We start from the raw sequence: 12,720 nt of genomic DNA on the forward strand, positions 1-12,720 counted from the left end.
TACAAAAAAAAAAAAAAACTGGACTGAAGAAAAAATATTGCAATGTGCAAAAAATCTTGAAAAAAGTAAGTTTTTGTTAATTTCACGAAATTTTACAACCTTATCTGCGAACCTAATACTGCAAAGAATGCAAATAATTTTGAAGATACATAGAAAGAGTGTTTAAAGGAAACATTTTAATCATATGAGAACAAAAATTTTTAACCTTATTATTTTTATAAAACATTTTGAAAATTGACCTTTTTTCCTATTTTTGGAGAAATTCGAGCCTTGGTAGGACCCTCAAGGAGTTGTTCAAACTTGATAATATTTCACATGTGTATTGTTCTTACACATGCATAGCTTTTGGTGGGTACTCCAAATTAAGATTTGAAATTTCGTTTGTTTCGATCCAACCTATGATAGAAATAGATCCCCAAGTAAAATCAATATGGAGTAATATGATTTAAAGTATTATTCTTATTGGACCGGCAGCAGGTAAGTTCCTTGAATCCCCATGGTCCTTACACATTTCCATTTTCATTATAAGTAATTGCAATGTCCAACGAAAATTTCTTATTATGCCATCACCATCATCAAAACTGAAGGTCAAACGTACAATTATGCTCAGTACGACGTTACATTTTAGGAATATTATACTGTTCACATTAAAGACCAATAATTTTTCAACCCGAGCAAGTTCGGGACGAGCTCCTAGTCAATGATAAATAAGTTTATTTTGAAAACTATTATATTGCGTAAATGGGGTTGTTTCCTTCAGTAAAAGTAGTACTTTTAGTCACTGAAATTGATAGAATAAGCCAAAAAAGAAAAAAAAAAAAAAGAAAAAAGAAAAAAAAAACATTGACAAAGAAAATACTTTCAGTTTCCCTAAAGTTATTTTTTAATTAATTTTTAAAATGTCCAATTTTTCAAACAAGGCGTGATCTTGATGACGTCACAAATGATGCTATTTGGGGCATCTTTCTTCCGCGTTTCCACGTTATGATAATCAAGAAGCGAATTAAAATTGCGCTCTACGCTTGCTATCAACCATATCGTTGCCAATACACGTGAATAAAGATGCGAATTAAATATTTTGCTCTGTGAATGGCAACATTGAATGGTATTTCACCATTTGTGATGTCATCGGCGGAAGCGTAAAATACGAAAGCGCACCGATTTAAGTAATTTTTTAAAAATATTAAACTTAAACAAATTATTTAAAAAATGGTCAGATCCTATTTTTAAGCATGCTCTTTAAGAAAAAAATACTTTTAAAATTTTGGAAACGACCCCACTATCACATGGGCAAAAACATAATAAAATGTATAAAGATCAGAGCCAGTCTGACTGAAAAATTCCGCAAAAGCAGACTGTACTTTGGCGTCCCATCCCCCTTTTCCACACAACCGGGGTGATGTGAGAGGAGTTACGAAGGTGCACATGATTGACCAAAACAAAAAACAAATCGCTAGAATTGAACTGAAAAATTTATTTGAAGCGTTATATTATTAAGTTTAAATTTATCTGTTCAACTTGTGAATTGCAGTAGAATTATTAAATTGTCGTATATCATCAGTGCTGGATCTAGGAATTTTCCGAGGCGGGGTACCGGGCATCCCCACACTCATCCATCTTGCTTTAAATTTTTCTCTATCAAGTTACAGTTTAGTATTTTTAATAAACTGTAAAGTACGAAAGGGTTTGATTTAAAATTCATTTTGCACTTAGCATATCAGTAAGATTTTTTTTTTGTTGTTAAAGCGGAGACATACCGACACAAATTGCAATTAAAACCCCTCTCCCTTTTTTTCTGAAAATGAGTTCAGTCTTCAGATACGAGTGCTTTACTTTTAATCTTCTAGTTTTCTTCCCTTAGTCCAGGATCTGACTGCACATGCGTAGGAAAATTTAAGCGCGGAGATTTTTTTTTTTTTTTTTTCAAAAATGTTCAATTGGTGTTCTAGAAAGTATTTTGGACTTGTTTGGACATCCTCCACCTGGAACATTTTCCTGCTATGACGTCATCAAAGATTGCGGCCGGTAGCTCTCATAAATGCTCATCACTTCTGTAGAAAATTTGAGCAGGGGGAATGTTTTATCAAAAAAAAAAAATTAGTAGGTGTCCTAGAAGGTATTTTGAGCTTGGGTGGACATCTGCCATGTGGTACATTTTCTAGACATAACGTCATCAATAAAGATGGCGGCAGTCCGCTCTCATAAATTTGCTCGTATCTATATTAATATTTAACCGATTTTGACAAAAATTTGGTCAGTATGTTGTAGTTAGTGTTTTTAAGGTAAATTGCGATGCGTTTTAACAAATGCTATACATTAATAAATATTTTTTTTTTGTGTAACACTTATAATTTCTCAAATAGTAAGAAAAGAATACAGATATTAAATGCGTTGAACCATCTTCAAATCTAAGTTAAAAAGTACGGTAAGTAGATATCTGATATCTAATATTCTCTAAAAAGTATATTTAAAAAGTTTTGTTACAGGTTGGTTATAAACCTTTGCTACGACACTTGCACAAAGAGCAACAGGTTTCTTCATTTGCTCTACAAGTTCAAGAGGGTTTGGCGCATTTGAAGCAATTACATATTGCAATAAAATGAGTTGTGAATGTTTGTAAGTTCTTTTCAGCGTCAAATATTTTTTGCTGTTGAAAAAACCAATTCACCTAGCAGTAGCACAAGTAGAAAATATTTTTAAGGGAGGCACACTTAAAACTTTCCCTATCTGATAAGGGAATCCGGGGCTCTCCCCCGGAGAAAGTTTCGAAATTATAGTCCGAAGAATGCAGGTTTAGAATCTCTCTGGTGATGTCACAGGGAGGAAAGTTTCGTGAGGACTTCTGAGGAAATTTTTGGAAACTGAAGTCTTAGAAACGCTATTATAGGCGATATTTATTGACGTTAGGGTAATGAATAGGGGCTATTTTCGATCGATTTTTTGAAAACTGGAGTGAAATCGATCATCCCTCCACCAAATTTTCGAAATTGAAGTACCGAAAAACTTTGTTGATGTTAGGGAAAGGGGAAAAGGTGTGCTCTGGGGCTCTCCCCCAGACGTCACCGCCCCCCCCCCCCAAAAAAAAGACGTTTTCAGCCTAAAAGTCAGTTTTAAGATTTCAGTCCTAAAATTTTTTCAGCATAATTCAATGACACTATGAGGAAGGGTTTAAAGCTCTCCACCTTAATTTTTGTCGGATATTTGTAGTTTTTTCATTTTCAGATTTTATATGAGAGCATCAGCTTACTCTATTTCAAGGGGACTGCGTGCTAAGCCCAATCAATTTTCGTTTTTAAAGTTTTAATCTTTGACGGATGGTATGGTATTAGAGAAAGGAGGTTTGACGGCCTTCTCCGGTAATTTTTCGAAATTGAAGTCTTAAAAACGCGACAGTAGACCACATTTGGTAACGTTTGGGGCTGGGCAATTTTTCAAAATTGTAGTTCCAAAAAAGCAGTCTTAAACGATTTTCGATGTTGTTAGAAGGCGGGGGGTGTTTAGTAGTTCTACCCTGGAATTTTGTGAAATTGAAGCCGTGAAAACGAGATTTCAGACGCTCTTGATTGGTTTTGGCTGGGGGAGGGGTCTTTCAAAGCATAGCATTTTGAAGATTTTCTTATTTTTTGGTCGTCTAGGAAGAAAAAAGAGGAGGGGGAAATAAGAGAAACCAAGTGTGGGGACGTGATTAACTGATTAATAATCTGCAACTACTATAGAAAATTTTAAGGCTCTTTTAAAAAGAAATTTAGATTTTTTCCTAACATTCTATATTTTTCCTTTTAAAATTACTTCATATTTCCAAGGCATGTTCGTTTCTTGTCTTTAACAATATTTAAGGTTTTTGAAAAAATAATATACTCAGTCTTCTGTGATCCTCCCCCTTTTGGTTGCACCACTGTCACTTGGGTCTAAGCCAGCAGCCCAATTTTCAATAAAATGTCGTTGAAGGTTTGTGTTAAAATAAGATCGCAATAACATGATCCTTAAAATTTCTGCTCGTAAGCAGCAAATTCTCAATGTCAATGTTTTTAGCTTGATGATTCAGCTATCATCTAAATTTTTACAAATTTAATGCTTTGTTCTGTGTAATACCAGTCAGATGGTATTACACAGAACAAAGCACACAACCAAATCCTCAACTACTCTTATTTCAGTTGCAATATCAAGACTACAAAACAAATTTATCAGTATTTGTATCTTTTTATTAATTTGGGCACAAGACTGCTTACCTCCTTTTTGCGCCCATAACGGATAGTCATATGTGTACTCGCTGGTGCTTGTAAATACCTCCGCAAACATTTAACGGCTCATTCCCCTCCCCCTATTTCTAAGAAAAGGATGAGCCAGAATATTTCTAAAGGAAAAACTATTGTATGGATTTGAGCTTGACATAATTTTTATCACTATGAGAAAAAGTATATTCATTCGTTTTTTTACTTTACTTTGAAATCATAAAATGTGCCGCCCCGTAAAATATACCGCCATTGGTGGTATCTCGGCAACTACACCAGGAGCCAGTAGTTGATCAACGAGGAAGCAATCAATATTCAGTAAACTATTTTAGTTTACTATAGGGGTGAAACAATTTAGGTCGCTAGTACACATGCTCCAGTTCAGTCCCACTAAAAGTGCTTACTTATCCCACTCTTTAACGCATAAAGAAGCCTGTGTAAAGAACCGCTTGCTGCTCGCCGCCTCGTTTAACAGGCTTTTTTTGAAAGAAATATGCAAATGTTTTTGAAAATAAATGATTTTATTAATCAATTTCAATTGTTAGCAAAAAAACATGAGAAAGCATAAAATCCCACCTATACGATTTTTATCCTATTGTTAAGTTTTTTTAGTGCATTACTGGTTACTTTCTTAGTTTAATTATCTTTTGCATTACTTTCTTCTTTTTTTCTAGTTTAATTTTTTTAATGTTTAATATTTCGTTTTTTTTTCTGGAGTTTTTTTTAGAACAAAGCTTATTTTTCTGGCCGGAAGTACGCAGGGGGTGGACTAGGCCTCCCAAGACGGTGTCAACTTGTACTCACAAAGCCTCTTAAGAGTCCAGGTTTGAGCAAAAAGATAAAGACGCACAGGTTCGAAGGCGCAAGAAAAAAAAAAAGGCGGACGTCGCAATGTTCGAGGGCGGTAAAAAGAAAAAGACGAACAGATTCGAAGACGTAAAAAAAAAGAAAACGAAATCGCAAAGGCACACAGAATGGACGCCCCCCCCCTCCCTCGGCGCACCGCCCGCCGGGCTAATCCACCGTAGGAAGCACCTCTCGAATTTGCCGCCCCCCTTGAAGTTGCCGCCCGGGGCAAGAACCCCGGCTTGTCCCCCCCCCCATAGATCCGGCTCTGTATATCGTAAGAAAATAAAAAGTCTTAAAATGTACTTATAGACACTACGTGCTTTCTCTAAGTTTGTTAAAGATGGCCTAAATTTGCGTTTAAGGTAACAAGACGAAGTAAATTTTCTCAACTAAATCGGATGGTGATATAAATCCTAATGTTTATTGGTGAAATATGGTCCATGCTAGCACGGAACTTCAACTCGAGATCAATCTTATATAAAATGTATTTTTAAAAAAAATATGTAGTAGAGAACCAATTATCCGGGAAGTTCGGGACCATCGCTATCCCGGATATCTGAATTTCTCGGTTTTCTAGATCGCTAAAAAGCGCTATTAGCCCATTGTTTGTAAAACTTAAATTACTGTAATAAATAGTTATGTATATTAAAATAAGAAGAAAACAGTTCAGAAATGCTTATAAATATCGAAATATTAAAAACTAAGAGTGAGAGAATATTTTGAACACCAAAAAGCTGAAGTTATTCATAATACCTGAGACCCTCACATTCTGTTTGGAAAAGAAAAGAAAAAAATCCACTACTTTTTTTGTGAAGTTTTGCCTCGCATAAAGGACAACCATTTGAAGTTGGTATTTGCAAACATTTTCCCCGAGTTTTCCGTGAGTAATATGATGTTTATTAAGAATCCTTCATATTCTTTTTGGTATTTCAGAAAAAATGCTTGGTTTTCAAAAATTACCAAAATGGTATATTCTTTAAAAAATGGCGGAAAAATCGGGAAAAAGTTTCTGGTTTTCTGGTTTCCCGGTTTTTTGGTTCCCGGATAAAAGGTTCTGCACTGTATTGCATTTATGCATGAAACTTTTCTTTTTAATCTCTAAAATGTATACACTAGTTCAAAAATTTTAAAAACTAAAAAAAAATGATTCTATTTAAAAACAAACTGGATAATTTAATTATTTTTGAGAAAATGTGCAGTTTTGAGCAAAAACTTATGATCCTTAAGAGTCGAAGTTGATGAAAAATATTAAATGTGCAACCTTCTTATTTTTTTCTCTCATTTACGGCAATGTGTTTGAAATCTGCACAGGGAAGAGAAAATATACACTTCATTTCTAAAAATTTCCTACATTAACTTAGTGAAAAAAAAAATTAAAAAAACCAGGTCATAATATAATGCGTACAGTATCAAAATTACAGTAACTACATTTAGGTAAAAGACAAAATGCACCTGCCTTATACGTTTGAAAAAAAAAAGGGGGACAAAATACCTAAAAGCATTTTTTGGAGGCTGAGGTGAATGAAATTATTTTGACAATCGCAAAGCACGTGGAAACTTGTCCCTATCGTAGTTGTAGACATTATGATATGATAATAATTCAGCATTCGCAATGTGATTCAAAATCTATTGTTCATTTTTTTAAAGGCATATTGTATTCTTTTACAGAGTATTTTTTTTTCATTCCAAGTAGTTCCGATTTTCCTTTAATATTTTCGTTGCTTTTGTAAACATCAATTACAAGTTTGCAATACATAGATCTCTCCCAGTGTAGAAATAATTAATTGAACTTACCTTTGTGTATTTTACTTCAGGATTCTTTATTGGAGGCATAGCGAGGGTGTGAAGCTAAAGCCGGTGTCTTCCAATGATGCCAAGCACTAGTGTCACCGCCCAGAGACCTGAAAGCTAACAGAAAAAAGTCAAGTCTGGCTGGAACTGAGGAGGCTCGTCGCGCATGCGTGTTTAAAATATCTCCGATCTCCCGATTTATCTCAAGTGCAGTTATCTTTCTTTTTTCCCACTGCTATAGCTCGGGTGGCGAACAAAAAAAGTGTGCCCTTGACTCCCTCCCTGTAATCATTTGCTAGACCTTCACATTGAACTTCAAATCCAAAAGAAAGTCCGACTATATTTTTTTTGCTTTGGAATTTGGTATAATGATATGATGGTTCTTTCGCTTTGGGAAAAGTTTTCAAATAGCAGAAATTGATCAATAAATCTATGCTCTAGGCCAGTCGTTTGAGAAACAAGGGGGCTCAATTCTCCTTCACCCTCGCGGGCTTTTAAAGCGATGCAATTGTATATTCGTGCAGGTATTTTGTCGTTTTTTCCGGAAATGGGGGGAAAAAAAAGTATCGAGTACCCCTAAATCCCCTGGTAAACTTTGAAATGGCACACCTGCTTATGCTTAGAATTAGTATTAGAGAGAAAATATTTCTAAAAAAAACTTCTACCAAAGAATCCCAATTTTTGATTTCTTAATGCGGAAGAAGCGTTACCGATTTTGCTTACTCTGGTAAGTTGATGACTACTGTGAGTTAATTCACCTTCCATTACTTAAGACATTCTGGCAGTACTGAAGTTGGGGACGCGGGAGACAATTTTATTGCATAAACAATTCAAAAGTAATTTAAACTGGTTTCAAATCATCTTTTCTTTTGGTGCGCCTATTCTTTTGGGGTTTAAGGACATTGCCAAACTTTACCAAATATGTCAAAATTTGAAAATTCATGCCCGCAATCCGCAATATTGTAAAAGATTTTTTTAAACAGATAACGCGCCAGAAAAGGCAACCACTCTTTGGAGCTCCGATTCAAAATGACTACGGTTCGTTCTATATAGGATCCTTTGGCAACTATGCACCAGGAACAGTCTCTAGTGTGAGACTAGAGACACTGTCTCTAGTGTGGTGTTGTCTTAGGTTGATCAATATAAGGCCCCTATATATACGAGCCGACGCATCAGCTTAAGAACAGCCATTTTGGATCAGAGCGCGTGTTTGAGTGGTTGTTTTTTCTGCCAAGTTATCGCGTTTGGTGGTTGTTCACTGTGATTGATAATTAGCGGCACGTAAATTGTTTATTAAATAAAATATTACTTTTGGCAAATTTGGCGAAACGCGAAATTTTGCTGTGGTAACCCTAGCAGCGCCACCATTAAAAATCCGATCCAAAATAGCTAAACTTAAGCTGATGCGTCGGCCTATATATACAGCTGCTCTAGGTCAATATAGAGCAGCTATATTGATTATATAGGGGCCTTACATCAATAAAAATCATTTCCTCTTAAGATATAGAAACTTATTTTTGCCCTTGTTAAAATTTTAAAATCTTGAAATCTTAATTATTGTGAACTTTGTTCGCTCGCAAAATGGAAAGCGCGTGTTAATGATGCTGCACGAAATATAAAAATGTTTCAAAACTATAGATTTCTTTCCACAATACGCAAATAAGTTGTCTCTTATCAATAGCAATCACACATATCAAGAGCATTCAAATCTCAGTCCTTAGTAGTTATGGATTCTGAAGAAGTAAAGTTTGTAACAACATGTAAAGGTTCTGGTGAAGTAAAGGAAAATTCTGTGACTACTCTCAAAGTTGAAAAAAAGACTGGGTCGACTAGAGGTCTTGGTCGCCAAATTATGGACGCCATCCGTAAACTACAAGGGCAGAAAGGGGCTGCTTACGGTACCACTCTTCCCAGCATCAAGTCTTTCCTTAGCAACGAGAAAAAGATGGATACAAAGCACAAGGATGCAGAAATCAAGATGTACTTGAAGAAAGCTTTAGATCATGGTCAACTGATCAGACAGGAAGGGAAATATAAAGTGGCGGAAAGAGCACCAAAGAAACGAAGTGTAGGACGCCAAAAAAGATCTACTAAGAAATCCAGCAAACAACGGCCGAGAAAGTTGGTGAGATTAAAGCTACAAAAAGCACTGGAGAACAGAAAGTCAAAAAATTCCAAAAGTAGCCTTTTAGTATGATTTAAAATTTTTATGTTTTGAAAAATTCATAGGCATATAAAAAAAAAACTTTTTGCACCCTTAAAATGGCAACATAGCTATTACAGTTAATTCTAATACTGATTGTAAAATAAAAATGATCAATAAATAAAAATAACGTCAAAAAAAAAAAAAAATTGCAATAAATTTATGTCTGTCTTTTAAACTGCTTTAAATATTAAACCTTTTCTCATAGCTTAACTATGAGATCAGCCAGTAGCAGAATAATTCAACCAGTTGCAATGTGATCAGAAATCATACTAAGTAATATACATATTAAAAAATCTTGTGACGAAATATGTTGCCAAGTTTATCGACTACTTTGATTAACAGGTTTTCTCTTCTTTTCTTTCATCAAAACAAGCATGTAAATTCGATATATTTGATACTTTTTGAGGTTTTGTGCTTGACCTCATGCCTTAAAAGCAAGAAAAGTCAACCAACTTTGTCTATCAACACTTTTCTGTTTCTAAAAACCTTTTACCTTTTTAATGTTTGAAGAAACTTTTTTTTTAATAGCAGATACGTCTTGTCCAGCTGGCACTGAAACCCACAACAATTGCAACATTTTTTGTACCATTGCAAGGTATAGTAACTCCGCTCTAGATCCCAGAAGTTTTTTTTTTTTTTTTCGCTTTCAAAATGGCAGCATAAAAACTCCAAATTTTGGATCCCGCCAAATTTTGGGATGCCATAAAGTTACCGTCGATAGTTCTTTGTCTTTGGCGTCAAAAAAATTGGGGACAATTAATAAAGCTGCCAAGAGCCCCAGTTATTGAAATTTTCATATATTGAACGTTATTTTAGACAAAGTACCAACTCTTTCAATGATTGTGACAAAGCTGTACTAAAATATTTAGTATCCGACGATCGAGTGACTCAAACTCCTTTTGCGAAGCGAGCAGATGAAAATTGAAAAGTAATGGGGTGGTTACATTCAGTCAAAAGTACTACTTTTAGTCATTGAAATGGATAGAATGAGCGAAAAAAAATTACATGAACCCAAAAAATACTTTAATTTTCCCAACAGTTTTTTTTAAATTAATTTTTTAAAATGTCCGATTTTTAAAACAAGGCGTAATTTTGATGACGTCACAAATGATGCACTTTGCCGCATCTTTGTGCTACGTTTCCACGTTATGATAATTAAGCAGCGAATTAAAATTGCGCTCTACGCTTGCTATGAACCTTATCGTTGCCAATGCACGTGAGTAAAGATGCAAATTAAATATTTTGTCCTGAAAAGGCAACATTGAATGGCATTTCATCATTTGTGATGTCACACGACAAAGTGTAAACAATGAAAGCGCACCGATTTAAGTATTTTTTCTTAAAGTATTAAACTTAAATAAATTATTTAAAAAATTGTCAGATCCCATGTTTTTATGCATACTCTTTAAGAAAAAAATACTTTTAAAATTTTGGAAACGACCCCATTGGCGAGAAAAATTGTCGCCAACATTAAGACTAACTTGCTAACTCTTTTAAAAACTTTTCAAAATGCATTTCACTTCTCTGAGATAAAAATATTTCCAGAAGCTAGCAAAATAGTGTATAAAATGTATTCCTATGTGTTTCACTGATATAACTTAATATTTTAGAGAAATAGTTATGAACTTCATAGCGAAACAAGGCTCGAAAAAGAAAAATTGCAAGAATTTAAATAAAATGTAATATTAATAACTAGAGGACCCGACAGACGTTGTTCTGTTCAAATTTTGTAAATTGAAAAGTTAAAAAATTTCAATAAACTATCAAGTGTTTGAACCTTTTTGTTGAAAAAAATAAGTAAAAAGAAAATGTTTTAAGCTGCTTAGTGTCAGAATGCGTATATTTATTGCAACTTGATTTATATGATGCCCACTGAGCAGTTGTTTTATGAATTATTTTTTCTCTTGTACTTGATGGTTTGTTCCTTTATCCATACTCAAAGGATAAAAAGTGTCCTCAAATATTAAGTGTAAAAAACTAACTACTCATCTAGAACAAACAGGAAATCCCGCTGCAACATCCCCCATATGAAAAGAATAAAACAATCGAAAGCATATCGTTTAAAAAATGATAAAGGTAAAAACAATTCTCTGAGTTAGTGAAAATCACTCATCCCTCCCCCCTCTCCTCCCGATGTAAAATAAACATAGTTCAACTAAAATGACTAAAAACTCTTTGGAAAAAAAAGCAATTCTTTGCAATTTGAAGTATTTCGCCAAATAGACAAAAAATACAATAAATTACATTAACAGTAGCTTTAAAATGTAAACAAATGATCATGCAACTCTATTGTTTATAGCCAAAGTTGCCAAGCCACCACGTTACTATAATCCAGCCGATCAGTGAGCGAAGCCAACTTCGACCGATTAGCAGTCCGATCTTTTGAACGAAAACTTTTAAAACTTCATATAATGCCTAATTTGTTCTTTCCACCAAAAATAAAGATCTCCCACTGCACTGATCTTTTGTGTACAGAACTATCCTGCTGTAATTTATTTGGACGAAAATAAAATTTGTTTCGGCTTTAAATTCCATCATCTTTTCCTTTAATAATGTTCTGATTAGTTAGATAATCCTTAAAGTATTCTTGACGTTGGTGCCAAAACTCAGATGGATTTCAGCCGAGAAACAAATATTGCTAGGTACGGTACTTTCTGATCATTTGGTTAGGAAAACCTACAGTATTGATCCGGTCACATGGTTCAACTAGAACGACAGAATACACGTTTTGTGTGAACCTTCCAGTACTTTACTTTAAAATATATCACAGGACCTAAAATCGTTGCTTTCAAGAAATGAAAGCTTCACACTCTCTCTACGTTTTATCTATTCTCAATTGACGTATCACAATAGGAAATTTCATTACAAAAAACAGAGCTGGCTTTCTTATTGTCCTTTCGCAACGGGTTAAATATTTATTTCAGTTCTCGCTCAACAATAGGTTAAAATAAATATTAATCATTTGGGAGATATAACCATCCAATGTTTAAATTAATTAATTAATTAACAAAAACTTTTCCGATTCGATCCATCGCACTTCGAAACCATGCTTGCCACAATTTAATTACACACAAAAAATTTGATCAAAATCGGTCCAGCCGTTTAAAAGCTTTATGGTCACAAACGTCCGCACAGAAGATTTTTATACATTAAGATACTGCATACTTGTAAAATGTTACAGCTAATCCTTTTACATATTTTTCTTTGCAAGGAAATGCGCAGCAGTAGTGCACCATTTTCATACACTTGGGTGTTATGAATACTTAGCTCTTGGCAAACATAATTTCTTTGAAATGAATGATATGGAAGACGTCGTCTGCTACGATCAATGCCCGCCGCGCCGTTGCTATATAATACGCACCAGTCACATGGTTTGGTTTGTGAGCAGCAAAAGGGTTGCCATAGCTCGGTCTACTCTTATTATTAGTCTCATTGAGAAGGAATACTAATGGAGGGAGCCATAGCAAATGTCTCAGTGAAATAAGCTTGGGATCCAATGTTTCCCAGGTCAGGTGACTTTTTTGGCTGGGAAGTTGTCGCGTTTTGGCACCTAATCGCTCTTTTGGCATTCAATATATTTCAGACGACGCGACGGTGCTTATTATGAAGTCGGGGCTACAAATCAGAGCAACTCTGGCTCCA

The 12,720-nt window shown here is 34.6% G+C and overlaps 1 pseudogene; it reads right to left on the reverse strand.

Annotated features, from left to right (window-relative positions):
- Positions 1–6,929, reverse strand: part of LOC129222576 (aldehyde dehydrogenase, mitochondrial-like) — a 42,733-nt pseudogene extending 35,804 nt beyond the window's left edge.
- Between the last annotated feature and the right edge of the window lie 5,791 nt (positions 6,930–12,720).

The sequence above is a fragment of the Uloborus diversus genome, chromosome 5 (assembly GCF_026930045.1).
Source record: "Uloborus diversus isolate 005 chromosome 5, Udiv.v.3.1, whole genome shotgun sequence".
NCBI lineage: Eukaryota > Metazoa > Arthropoda > Arachnida > Araneae > Uloboridae > Uloborus > Uloborus diversus.